The sequence below is a fragment of the Vanessa cardui genome, chromosome 24, assembly GCF_905220365.1.
Source record: "Vanessa cardui chromosome 24, ilVanCard2.1, whole genome shotgun sequence".
Classification (NCBI taxonomy): domain Eukaryota; kingdom Metazoa; phylum Arthropoda; class Insecta; order Lepidoptera; family Nymphalidae; genus Vanessa; species Vanessa cardui.
Genome location: NC_061146.1, coordinates 1141858 through 1155749, shown reverse-complemented (window position 1 = coordinate 1155749; position 13892 = coordinate 1141858). Strand labels below are relative to the sequence as shown.

At 34.6% G+C, this 13892-nt stretch overlaps 1 protein-coding gene across 1 annotated transcript in view; it reads left to right on the top strand.

Moving 5' to 3' along the window:
* Positions 1-13892, top strand: part of LOC124540347 (trichohyalin) — a 104462-nt gene that overhangs the window by 65138 nt on the left and 25432 nt on the right. The gene's annotated exons all lie outside the window — the stretch shown is intronic.

Genomic DNA, 13892 nt, shown 5'->3' with positions numbered 1-13892 from the left:
TTCCTCAGGAGTCAATTTGTCCAAAAAACCGCATCAAAATTCGTTGCGTTATTTTAAGATAAGCATACATAGGGACAGACAGTGGTAAGCGACTTTGTTTTATACTATGTAATGATATTTTATAAGGTAGGCCCACCGACAAATGGCCTGATGTTAAGTGGTTACTTCCGCCCATAGATATTGGCGCATTTAACCAACCAACACTAGCCCTGGTAATTAATATGTTATATCCTTTGTGCCTGTAGTTACCCTGGCTCACTCACCCTTAAACCGAACGCAAGAATACCAAGTATTGCTGCAGAATATCTGATGGGTGGTACATACCCAGATGGTCTTGCACAAAGCTCTACCTAAATTTGTCTTATTTCTTGCTTATTAATAAATAGCAATCTCGTATGAAAAAATATCTTTAAAAAATATGACGTAATACTCTATAGTGTGATGATAAAAATGCCTAGAATTCTTATTTATTGATTTTCATACATGTTTTTAATTTGGATTCGATATAAAAAGATGCTTACACCATTTTTACTGGCCATTTCCGCCGACCCCTTTCTTTATTCCTGGATAGAGTAGAACAACGAAATTGCGATTCAAGTACTAAACACAAATAAAAGAAAAATCAAAAATAAGAGGTTTTATTGTTGTATTGTAAGTTATATTTTATTTTTCAATTTTCATTTAGGCATCAGGCATGGTTTTCATAATTATTTTTATGAGGCACTTACCAACACGCTTTCCGAGAGAAACGAGTGATTTACCTACTATTTATCGAGCATAGGATGTCGAGTCATTAACCGTCTTCAAAACAGATCAGGAGGCTAGCAATACAAATTCCACTTTATTTTTATTTGCTACCTCTTTTTTTGCTTTTTTGGGTATTTTATTGCTCATTTCTCGAAATCGGCAAAGATATCGAGGAAAGCACACAAAAAGAAATAATAAAGCCGAAGACGAAGGAGGTTATCAACCTCAACCTTTTTTAAGTCGAGTTCAAAAATTACGCACTACATCATTTAAAATATTTGAGTGCTACGAAAAAAATCGAGCATCAAGTGTTAACCGTGAATTATTAATTAAGAAAAATGGCCGTCTCGACCCGCCCGCCAAATTAGAAACGTCGAAATTTATAGTAATTGAAAGGATTCATAATTAAAGAAAACCAGTTAATACGTACGGAATAAAATAGATTATTCTTGTTATTATAACATATATCAACTAAGTACATATATTTCTTTATATTGTAGGTACAGGCAGTCTTCGACTTACGTCGTTTTGGTATACGTCGTTTCAACTTACGTCCAACAATGTTTGGACCCCATTCCTCAAGCAATTGTTTCGATTTGTAGCATAGGCAGTTTAATTATCGTAGTACGAGGACCGTTATATCTTATATACACCTTATTGCCTTTATACATATACAGTACGAACATCAAAGATGATGACGTAATAAGACGTCGTCACGTCTAGACAGAAGTATCACGCCGTTTGCCGTCACGGCACACGACTGAAGACCTGTTATGAGACCTTTTATGTTTTGCTTACAAAGTGATGAAATATACATTACATGACATTTAACTGGGAATAATTTTGAACGTAAATCGTAATTCAAAATATATTTTCGAGATGTGTTTTTTATCTGTGGTAAGTGATAATAAGCTCCACACGATATCATGCAGTTCACAAACCTGCTATGAATTATGAAAAAAACGCAAACCCGAAAACGCTACGTGTGGACAAAAATCGCCCTTATATGGTCTCCAGTGTGAACTGGTTGGATATGACGTCATGTTTACACAAGTGACAACTTACTTGAATACAAGGTTAGAAAAACCTACGTATATATTGTAATTTACAATTATTACACATATATATATTTATGACACTTATGTGTCGTTTTGTTATTACCTAATTACCCGTGAGAAGTACGCAAAATTTATTCAAAATTTTTTTTATATTTCCAAATTATGGTAGTTTGGGATTTGATTTGATTTCATTTTGAACTAAAAACGTCAGCTAGTACATTTTACGTTTGTTTTCTTTTCATCCATATCACCGCTCTCTACCCGGCCAGGAACGATTTTCCCCTATCTAAAATTAATTCTTTGTTGAATCGTAACAATTTAGAAAATTTCAATTAAGAACTATTCAAAATTAGACTATAAACGATCCTCTACGTGTATCTATCGTCCCATAATATAAGCAAGAGGTAGCAAATAAAAATAATGACTGGAACCAATCAGCATACCCTATTAATATATAAGATTATTCGCACTTGGGAATGACAAGTCAAGACTAGCTAAGACAATCAGCATGCAGGAAATGTCTTTGTTAATTCTATTTATTGCATTATTTCTCGTCTAGACTGAGTAAATGTTTACATTTATAGTCAATGTAGGTATGTAAAAATTATAAAATCACTAGCCGTTCTTAAGGCTTCACCCTCGCGAAATTTTCAAAACTATTTACGAAAACTATAGCCAGCAAACCATCAACTGTTATACCTACTGAAAAATATATAACCATGTTCCCTGATAGCCAAACTATACCGAAACTAATATTAATCTAAAGTGAAGAAGTAATAGAAGTACGCATGTATGTATAATCGTCATTATCATCATTACATAGTATAAAACAAAGTCGCTTACCATGTGTAGCTTTGTATGCTTGGATCTTTAAAATTACGCAACGGATTTTGATAGTGATTCAAGGGGGAGGTTTTTTGTACATAATATAACAAAGAAGCAAGAGAAATTTTGTAGCATTGTACCCAGTGGCGGATTTACAAATTTGCGGCTAGGAGGCTATTCAATTTTTGCCGCCCAAACTGACTTTTGATACGTTACTTATTATACATATTAACTACGTTTATTCTGAAATTGAAAGTTTATGATTTTAGTTCTATCTTCCTCAATACATCGGCTTTTTCTCATTATTAGTATAATTGTGATTTAGGTAATATTGCTGTCAGTTACTGGATTATTTTTGCAAGCCGCTATAAAGTGACGAGTATACTTTAGTATGATGTGTATACATGTCATTATAACTTTTATTTATTTCTGTAATAAAAAATATATTTGGCTAAATTTGCCGCCCACTCTAAACCCTAGGCTCTAGCCTACTTAGCCTATTAGTAAATCCGCTACTGATTGTACCCGTACGAAGTCGGGCCGTGTCGCTAGTGTTAGTGTGTTACACAAACGTGAATCCCGCGCTATCGAGAGCTGTACTGTGTAATGATTATATTCAAAATATCTTGTAAGAAAAGTTATAAATTTAATCTCATTTTGTTGTAACTCGTTTTAATAATTTAGTGGTCCTCCTTAATTATTCTTAAGGGATTTATTGAAGGCATTTTATTAAATTACTGCAAGTTCATTTACGAAGTACAGTCAATTAAAGTTTACAAATAAATTCAAATATTTTTATTGACGGTGATGGCGATGGCTGTGATGAAAAGTTGAAGACTGGTTTCTATTAAAATTATTTTAATCGTTCAAACAATTTTGAGTCGCCGTTTAATTTTTTTCTTATGTCTTATATCTAATATCTTATTTTTATTATATATTAGAACACATAACATCGGGCCCGCTTACAGGTAAGCTTGTAAAAAATGTTCATTTCTCACGCGCACGTCACGTGCTTTAGTAATATGTTATATCTTTGTAATCAAAAATATAATTTGAAAAAAAAACACTATCGTACGTAACTGGAATAAACCAGTTATTTCCGGTCCTATATGTAAAGGATAAAGCAGTCTTCTTTAACGACAGACCTGACTTCCTCCAATATTTCTTTGGAATAGTTTCGCTATTTACCTATCTATATCAATATGAGTATTCACCGCGTTAACTGGCTATATGTCTAAGCATGCTCTATATCTAAACATCAAATTTGCAACGTTTCTATACGTAACGTTTTCGTTAAGCATATTAAGTAACGTTGCACGCACTTAAACGCAATGTATTAAACGTATTTCCGTCCTTTTCCTTTCGCTAATAAATAAGGACTTGTCGGCGCGATCATACCAGTTTCCATTTATATTGAAAAATAAGGTGAACGTCCGCTTAATATTATACCTTTAGACCCAAAATATCGACCTTGAAATAAAATATCAAAGTAATTGAATTTTATGAATGAGAAATTATACTTAATCGTAAAGAATCACGCAAAATTGTTTGTAAAAAAAAAAAAAATAATTCGACGTAATAAAAAAATCTTGAGAATAGAAATAAGCTATTCTATACGAGATTTCTTTAATTGTTTTTTTTTTCGTGATTAAGTTATCATTGGTTAATAATTAATGCTCATAAATAATAATAATGCCAGTCCATCTGCGTTGATACCTACTCATTGATTATCCTACTGCCAGAGTTACTTAGTATTGTTGTGTTCCTGCTTGGAGGGTGAATGAGCCAGCGTAATTACTGGCTCAAGGGATGTAACATAGTGCCCAAGGTTGGTAGTATATTGACAATATTAAAAATGTTTAATGTTTAATCTTATCTTAAAAATGTTTAATCTTAGCGCAGTAAGGCGCTAAGGTTCGGGTACCTCCAACCATTAGGCGTCCCATTTGTAAACTGTCTAAAAACTTTATTTAATAAAAGCTATTGGAGAACAATCCACTAGAGCTAGCGGGTAACACTGAGCACAATGTGTGCAAAAACAAATTTTCAAACTCAAACTCCCACAAGACTTGAATCTCATTATAGTACCACTTAGTTCTATGTCGCTTGTAACTATAGATATATACAGTTCTATATATCTATCTATCTAATGCTAAGCGATAACGATAAACACCATAAAAAGAAACATGCTTTGAAGTTTTGACACATGCCCACAGCACTATAGTGTGGTGGCTCTTGGTTTTCTTGCTCTAGCAATAAATAAGAATATTACTTTACTTAAATCGTTTATAACATCTTATATAACCGGTTTCAAGACATAAGTGTGAACATCATATGAATATACTTTATCTTGTAAACTATAACGCGCGTATCTACTTAGAATTTGATAATAAAATACAACAAATAATGTCTTAAGCGCGTCATTTATACTGTAAAAATAACGTTATCAGCAAATATATGCCAATAGCTAACTTGTTTTTACTGTTATTCAAGTTTGAAGGCACACGATCAACGTCTTGAGTAAATAATAGAAAAACACACACGACTAGGGTTGGCGATTGTTCTAGTCCAACAGCCAACGCATCGCCAACCGCTGTATCCAATATTCCACTTGCCAAATTAACGATTTTTCAAGATGTTTTTTACTTTAAGCTTGGTTAAGGTTTGGAAGCTAGATTACATTAATATATTTGTTTAATTGTTGTACCGTCTTCACATATTTCTGATTAACCTGAATTAACCTTCAAAATCAATAAATAAAATAGGTCAATAAATCAAAATCAAAACATTCTTTATTTAAGTATGCTCATAAAAGCACTATAGATCGCGATTTAAATGTAAAGCTCCCACCGATTTTTCAATTAGATTCTAACAAGAAGAACCGGATAGAAACTCATTAGTTACTTATTTCCACCATTTTAATTACAGAGTATGTCAGTAACGTACAATATTTTTTTATACATCCTGCCTAGAAATCAATAATTACTTATTACGCGCTTTTTTATCTTTAATATAATCTTGTGTGTATGTTTTTTTGATATGAGCTTTAATTTTTTTAATGGGCCAAGTTAAAAGCAATTAAATACATTATAATTACACTGAATCTATCGTACCTCAAACAAATCAACAATTATGTTATTAAATTGACGCGATCTCATTGGTCCAAGTCTCGTATCGTACTTTAAATGAGTTATGAATATCGAATTGGTATCGGAACTTTGGGTGTTAAAGATACAAGTTAATAAATAAGTAAATTTGAGAAAGTGCGTGTATTATTAATAAACATTTATATAATAATTATTTTTATTATTATTTAATCAAGAAATGTTTGTACTTAGTGATTATATTGTTCTATAAATGAGCTATTATGATTTCACCGGGAGTATTCAAATCTATTTTTTTATATTTACTCCTCTTTTGATTGGAATTAGCGTACTGTAATTATACTTGGTGGTATAATAAACAGTTGAATTGTGCTCACATAAGTGGGCCTGCGGAAATCCTCCGCCATCTTACCACCGAGTAAAGCTTAGGCCTAAAGGCCTAAAATTATAGTTTGTCATAATCCTACATTTATATAACAGTGGAATTCAAACTTTAAAAAAATCTAAAAGTTTTTTCTAATGTTGGCAACCCTTATTCTTAAATTAACTATCTTGTTACGCGTCTTTTTTTATTAAACTAGTTAGTTGAAAGTGGGAAATAAAAAATATACTATGCACAAGGTGGTATGCATATTTTTGTACAAGATTTTGTTTGGAATTGTATCTAAAGGCGAATTGACGCTCGATTGACAATAAAAAATACCTTAAATCTATATTTTAATTTTATTTATTTATTTATACTTCATTGTACACAACATGTTACACATTATAATATGTTACAATATTATATATAACATTGTAGAGTACAACGGTCTTATGGCTAAGTAGCCATTTCTTCCAGACAACCCAATAAGGAGAGAGGTTGTATGAAAGTTGGGTAGGTGGTGCTAAGTCGGTAATATACATATATTGCATACAAATATCTACATATAAATACTCATACAATGTACATATAATATATATATACATACATATACCCATACATACATATATGTACATACACATACATATATATATATATATATATATATATACATACACATACACAAACACACATATACATATCAATATTATAGACTAATAAATAATTATAACTAAACTAATAAATAAGCACTAATATAAATCGTCTCTATGCAGATTCAAGACAAAACTTCTTTAGAGAATTTTTGAAAATTAATAGTGTTTTGGATTTTTTTATATTTAATGGTAAATTATTCCACAACTTAATTGCCCGAACAGTAAAAGAGTCACTGTAAAATTTTGTTTTATGTACCGGTATTTTGAGTGTAAGACTCCGGGAAGATCTCAAAAGATAAGGATCGCCTAGAAATTCAAACTTCTCCTTTAGATAAGAAGGAGCCCTTAAATTAAATAACCCACAGTACAAAATATGCAAGTTCCGGCGAAAACGAATAGGGAGCCACTTGAGCTTCGAACGAAATACAGAAATGTGGTCATATTTGCGAAGGCAGAATATGAACCGGATGGCGAGATTTTGAAGTCGCTCAAGCCTATTGAGTTGGTCCTCGGTCAGATTAGTATAGCTTGCATCGGCATAATCAAGAATAGGTAAAAGGAGAGAATTTGCTAACATAATTTTGGTAGGAATTGGTAGAAGGGATCTTCTGCTCAGTTCTTTCAAGTGATCTGACCAAGATAATGTTTGATCTAAATACACCCCTAGATTTTTCACAACGGAACAGTAAGGTAAACAGGTACCATTGTACTCTACAGACGGTATATCAGCGTAATTAACCTTAGAGACCATGCCCGGACTACCAATAATGATGACATGTGATTTCCCGGGGTTTATAGCAAGTCCGTACAGCTTACTCCATTGGTGAATATTCTGTAAGTCGTAATTCATGCCCTCAATCGCAATGTGAAGATTTTCAAGCGTAGTGTGGCGATAAATTTGAATATCATCTGCATACATATGGTAGGAGGAAGAAATATATTGAGAAATGGAATTAATGAAAATAGCAAAGAGCAAGGGAGATAAGACGCCACCTTGAGGTACCCCTGCCTGGACATTACACCATGAGAAAAACGTCTCATTAAGGCGTATACGTTGTCGACGGCCTTTGAGGTAACTCAGAAACCACTCAATCACTGATGGAGATATTATGTTAAAGGAGCTTAACAAACTCAGTAAAACATCGTGATCAACGCAGTTGAATGCGTTGCTAAAATCTAAAAGTGTTAAAATAGTGAGTTGTTTGTTGTCCATGGCTAACCGAATATCGTCAGTAACTTTAATGAGAGCAGAGACCGTACTATGACCTGCACGGAAGCCGGATTGTAAAGGATTAAGAAGTGAGTGTTGATTAAGGAAGAGGTTTAATTGGTGGAATACTAGCTTTTCAAGGACTTTAGATAGGAATGGTAGGATGGAATTAATGTTAGGGTTTGAGGATCCTAGAGCTACATTAACACGCCATTTCTCCGAAGACCTGCCTGAAGTCAGTATTGGCGAAATCGAGACTGCTCTTGGACAGCTTAAAAATGGAAAAGCCCCTGGAGAGGACGGCGTTACCACAGAGCTATTAAAAGCGGGAGGTAAACCGGTACTTAGGGAACTTCAGACGCTTTTTAACTCTGTCCTCTTCGAAGGGAGAACTCCGGAGGCGTGGAGTAGGAGTGTGGTCGTCCTGTTCTTCAAAAAGGGAGACAAAACCCTGCTGAAGAACTATCGTCCCATATCCCTACTGAGCCATGTCTATAAGCTGTTTTCAAGAGTGATCACGAACCGTCTTGCGCGAAGATTCGACGAATTCCAACCCCCGGAGCAGGCCGGGTTTCGGACCGGATACGGCACCATAGACCACATCCATACAGTGCGGCAGATTATACAGAAGTCCCATGAGTATAATCGGCCCCTGTGTCTTGCATTCGTGGACTATGAGAAGGCCTTTGACTCGGTTGAAATCTGGGCTGTTCTGGAGTCCCTGCAGCGTTGCCAAGTTGATTGGCGATACATCCAAGTGATGAGATGTCTCTACGAAGCTGCCACCATGTCCGTCCGAGTACAAAATCAGCAAACAAATCCCATACCATTGCATCGAGGAGTGAGACAAGGGGACGTTATTTCCCCCAAATTGTTCACTAATGCAATGGAGGATATGTTCAAGACGCTGAACTGGAAAGGACGTGGCATTAACATCAATGGCGAATACATCTCTCACTTGAGATTCGCAGACGACATCGTCATCGCGGCAGAAACGCTGCAGGACCTACAACAAATGCTGAACGAGCTGGCTGATTCTTCTATGCGTATCGGCCTACGGATGAACTTGGATAAAACCAAGGTCATGTTCAATGAACATGTTCTACCGGAACCGACTACGATACACGGTACCGTTCTCGAAGTTGTTCAAAAATATGTCTACCTCGGGCAGACTCTGCGATTAGGTAGAAACAACCTTGAGGACGAGGTGAATAGAAGAATTCAGCTGGGTTGGGCAGCGTTTGGGAAGTTACGTCGAATCCTAACATCGTCGATCCCACAGTGCCTTAAGACGAAAGTCTTCAATCAGTGCGTCCTACCCGTCATGACATACGGAGCCGAAACGTGGACACTCACGACAAGGCTGGTCCACCAACTTAAAGTCGCTCAGCGTGCTATGGAAAGGGCTATGCTCGGCGTTTCTTTGAGGGATCGCATCAGAAATGAGGTTATCCGTCAAAGAACCAAAGTCATCGACATAGCCCACCGGATTAGTAAGCTGAAGTGGCAGTGGGCTGGTCATATTTGTCGTAGAACCGACAACCGTTGGGGAAAACGTGTTCTAGAGTGGAGACCGCGTCTCGGCAAACGTAGTGTAGGACGTCCTCAGGCACGGTGGAGTGACGATATACGCAAGGCGGCAGGCAGGAGCTGGATGCGAGTAGCCGGAGAAAGACCACAGTGGCGTGCACTGGGAGAGGCCTATGTCCAACAGTGGACAAAAATAGGCTGTTGATGATGATGATGATGAATTAATGTTATAGTCTTTCTTCTTTCATGGTGGAAATAGAGTACAGGCTAATCGTTATACCTAACCTGATGCCCAGCTCGAAAACACGAGTGAAACCGCAAGTGACAAAGTAATTTATATTGATGATAATGAAATGGAAAAACTGAGGCGACAAAGTAGTGGAAAATTAGAATCTACTTTCCGAACCAGTGGTAGCTTAATTGTAAAATGACGATTCAAAAGTGCTTGTAAAAGCCTACTTGAATAAAGTTTGTTTTGATGATGGTAGGAGCTGGATGCGAGTAGCCCAAGAACGATCTCAGTGGCGTGCAATAGGAGAGGCCTATGTCCAGCAGTGGACGGAAATGGGCTGATGGATTGATTTGATTTGATTATTAAAGTTTTTACTTAAAATATCCTTTCTCAAAAGCACCATACTTGGTCGTCTACTGTACAGGATGGCAATTTTTAAAGGCGTTACACGTTAGGACATTAAAAATCGGGAAAAGTGGTTCCGCGTTAACTTACTTTTATAAAATATCTATATACATAATAAATATTCTTCTATGTATGAGACATTATTTTTAAATCATCGAAACTTTATCCAGTTCACGCAAACATTTTGAAAACGCGGTAACATTTTTACAGGCGCCATCTTTGAATCTGGCGCAGTATGGTGTGAATAAAGATCTTATCTAACTATATTATAACACGAACGTTATATACAAATCCTTTTAAGGATGCAGTCATCATTAGGCTGATTTTACAGTTAATATTAAGACGTTAATACATTGTTGTGCACCCACGCAGAGTCAATACTCTCTGGACAAAAAAACTCAAAAAACAAGCATGAAATCATTCGATCCGGCTTATCTAAATACAAGTGAACGCTGCAAATGCTTTAGACAAGTAACTGAAGAGATGATTTCTATTCAATTTAAATTTTATATATGGCAATAAATATTTTTAGGGAGTGTTTGGTTAATCATTGTTAATGATATTCTAATAAACAGATATGTTATACAACATACTAAACAAGAGAAAAAAGTGTGCCGCGACGGGGACCGTTTATTTTACATTTCGTTACAAGTAAAAAGGATAGCTTGATAAAAAACAATAAGTAAAAGGGATAACTAGATATTTTAATTACGCAAAACGTATTACTACATAATTATGATGTATTATAACGTATTACTGGCATAATTATGATGAAAACGACTAAAGGCAAACGTCCCAATTAGGACGTTTTCTAGTCTTTACTTTTTGCGCGTTAATGACATATCTGTTTACTAGAACATCATTGATCATTGTTATCTTCTTCACTCAAATGTCAAATCAGTTATGACAAAAATAGATGTCAATATTTCCTAAGCACCCGCTAAACAATGATTACAAAGTTTGAGTTTTCTTTTAAAAACGAAATACAGATAAAATATAAGTTAATTATCAGCTGTATCACAATCAATTATTATTAAAAATTTTCATATGAATTTCTATATTTATCTCAATGATTTTATCAATAAAATAAATATAGCAAATAAATTGCACGTTAATAAAAAATATTAATTATTTTTACATAATATAATTACATTAAGATTGTACTACGACTCATTAATACAACATAGTATTAAATAATTCGCATTTTAAATTGTAACATGTATAGTTTAGCTCTCATTTACAAACACTGTATAATAAGCAATAAATAAGAAACACACGTATTATTCGCACACATACACAATTGTAAGTATTTTAAATCAGGGATGTATTCGTATTTGTTTGTTTTATAATTCACACACACGTGTACGATACCTACACACAAGCGCGTAAATATACACTCACACACACATATGTATTAAATAAAATTCAATCAAATACCTTTATTTAATATAGAATTACACTTACTTATTAATTGTTAAATTAAACACTATCAACAGTTCGGTAAACTGGAGAAGAACCGGCGAAGGAAACTCACCGGATAAAAATTCGGTTATTTTCTAGTGATCACTATATTTGCGTAACAAACTAAATGTCTCAAACAGATAAAGTAACAGCCTCTACATTTCCCACTGCTGAGATAAGGCCTCCTCTACCATTAAGGAGAGGGTTTGGAACATATTCCACCACGCTGTTCCAATTCGGGTTGGGGGAATGCACACATGGCAGAATTTCGATGAAATTAGAAACATGCAGGTTTCCTCACGATGTTTTACTTCACCGCCGAGCACGAGATGAATTATAAACACAAATTAAGCACATATATATTGTGGAGCTTGCCTGGGTTTGAACCCGCAATCATCGGTTAAGATGCACGAGTTCTAACCACTGGACCATCTCAGCTCAAACAGATAAATAGAGCGAAATCCTTAAACTTCATCTAAATGATAGGCATTAAATAATAACTTGTTTTATAAACATTATCAAGGCACGAACTGGCTCCGTGTCACTAAAGTCTGAACGTCAAGTGTGAAGCGACCGTTAATTATCATATTTTTAGTCCTGGCAACACATTTGTATTCGAAATTTAAACTTTATTTTATTCGTTTTTCTCATTTACACTTACTTCATTAGACACGTCAGCAACGTACACACACAAACAAACAACTTTTATGTATGCTTGTGTTTAAATGCATAACTATGTTATAAAATCTTGAATTAATTTAAAAAAAGAACAGTGTAGTAGTGATTTTATTTATTTTTGTCATCTGAACATCGAAGAAGCAATCTTGCGAAATTTAAGCCATCTGTAAAAAAAGTTACATTTTCTCTTGAATAATAGTGATGAAAAAACTAAATCATTACTTAAACTACTAATAGTTACGTAAACTTTGATACGATGTACATTTTAAGCTAGAATTGTTATGGTAGCAATATATTTTAATGTCTTTTAACACGAATGCTTTGTCTAGATACAATTATCTGAGAAGATTCGCGCGACAACTATTTTAAAGTTAAGCTATGACTAAAGACTTTACATAGCAATAATTATTCAACTTTCAAGTCATGTCAATGCGCGAGCGCAGAATATATCATCAAAATGGCCAAAGTTTTATTAATAAAATTAATAATAATCATCATTACATAGTATAGAACAAAGTCGCTTACCGCTTGTCCCTATGTATGCTTAGATCTTTAAAATTACGCAACGGATTTTGAAGCGGGTTTTTTTAATAGACAGATTGATTCCACAGAAAGGTTGATATATATAACACGTACATGCACAATACAATAGAAAATGGCTGAAAAACTGTAAAAATTGTAAGACATTATACAGGATATTTAGTATCATCATTGCAACTATGTGAAACCGGGGAGGATCGCTAGTGTTATAACAATTATGTTCCGATTGTATATTTTGACTCAAAAGTTTTTCGAAACACACGACAGATCTCTAAAACCGTAGACGGAGATAAGTCAAAAAACTTGCCGAAAAGTTGTTTTTGTTGAAAGTCAGCGCTAAAAATAAGTGTGATCGAGTTACATGACGCACTACTGACGACATCTGTGTGTGTCAAGCGGCATGATCATCATGTCTCACACTTGTACATATTAATTATTAGTAACAGTAATTTGATGATGACCATTGATCTAGTAACTACTTTATGATAGGGAAGGTCCGGGATCGAATCTCACATCAATAAAAGTTATTTTTTAAGACATTCTAAGTAGCATCTCAAAGTTAGGAAGTTGATATCACAATGTTATTTTTATCAAATGATCCAACATTGGCGCTGTAAGAAATATTAACAATATCTTCCATCGCCAATACACCGCCAACCTAGAGAATCAAGTTGATACGTCCCTTATAACTATAATCACATTAATCCAATCTCACTTCAAATCACACATGTATGAGATGATTAGGCGGTACCAGCCCAGCTTGCACAAAACCCTACTACCAAATCTATCAGGTGATAACCTGAACCCACCCCAAATCTTTCTCCGAATTTTCGTCCAATCAGACTTTGACAATTAAGGAAACTGTGTACCTGTGTTTGCATAGACTTTTGCACAGGTCACTAGTATTTAAGTTTCGACGCTGTGGACGATAATAATATTTAGAAAAATAGGTTACAAATGAATTCCTATATCATAAGAAGATTATGAAGTATGGTCCTTAATATTGATACAAGTACCGGGGAATTGTAAGAGAAATTATTGCAGTCGGGATCGTTTTCAATAAAACAATTTAAATCACTTTTATT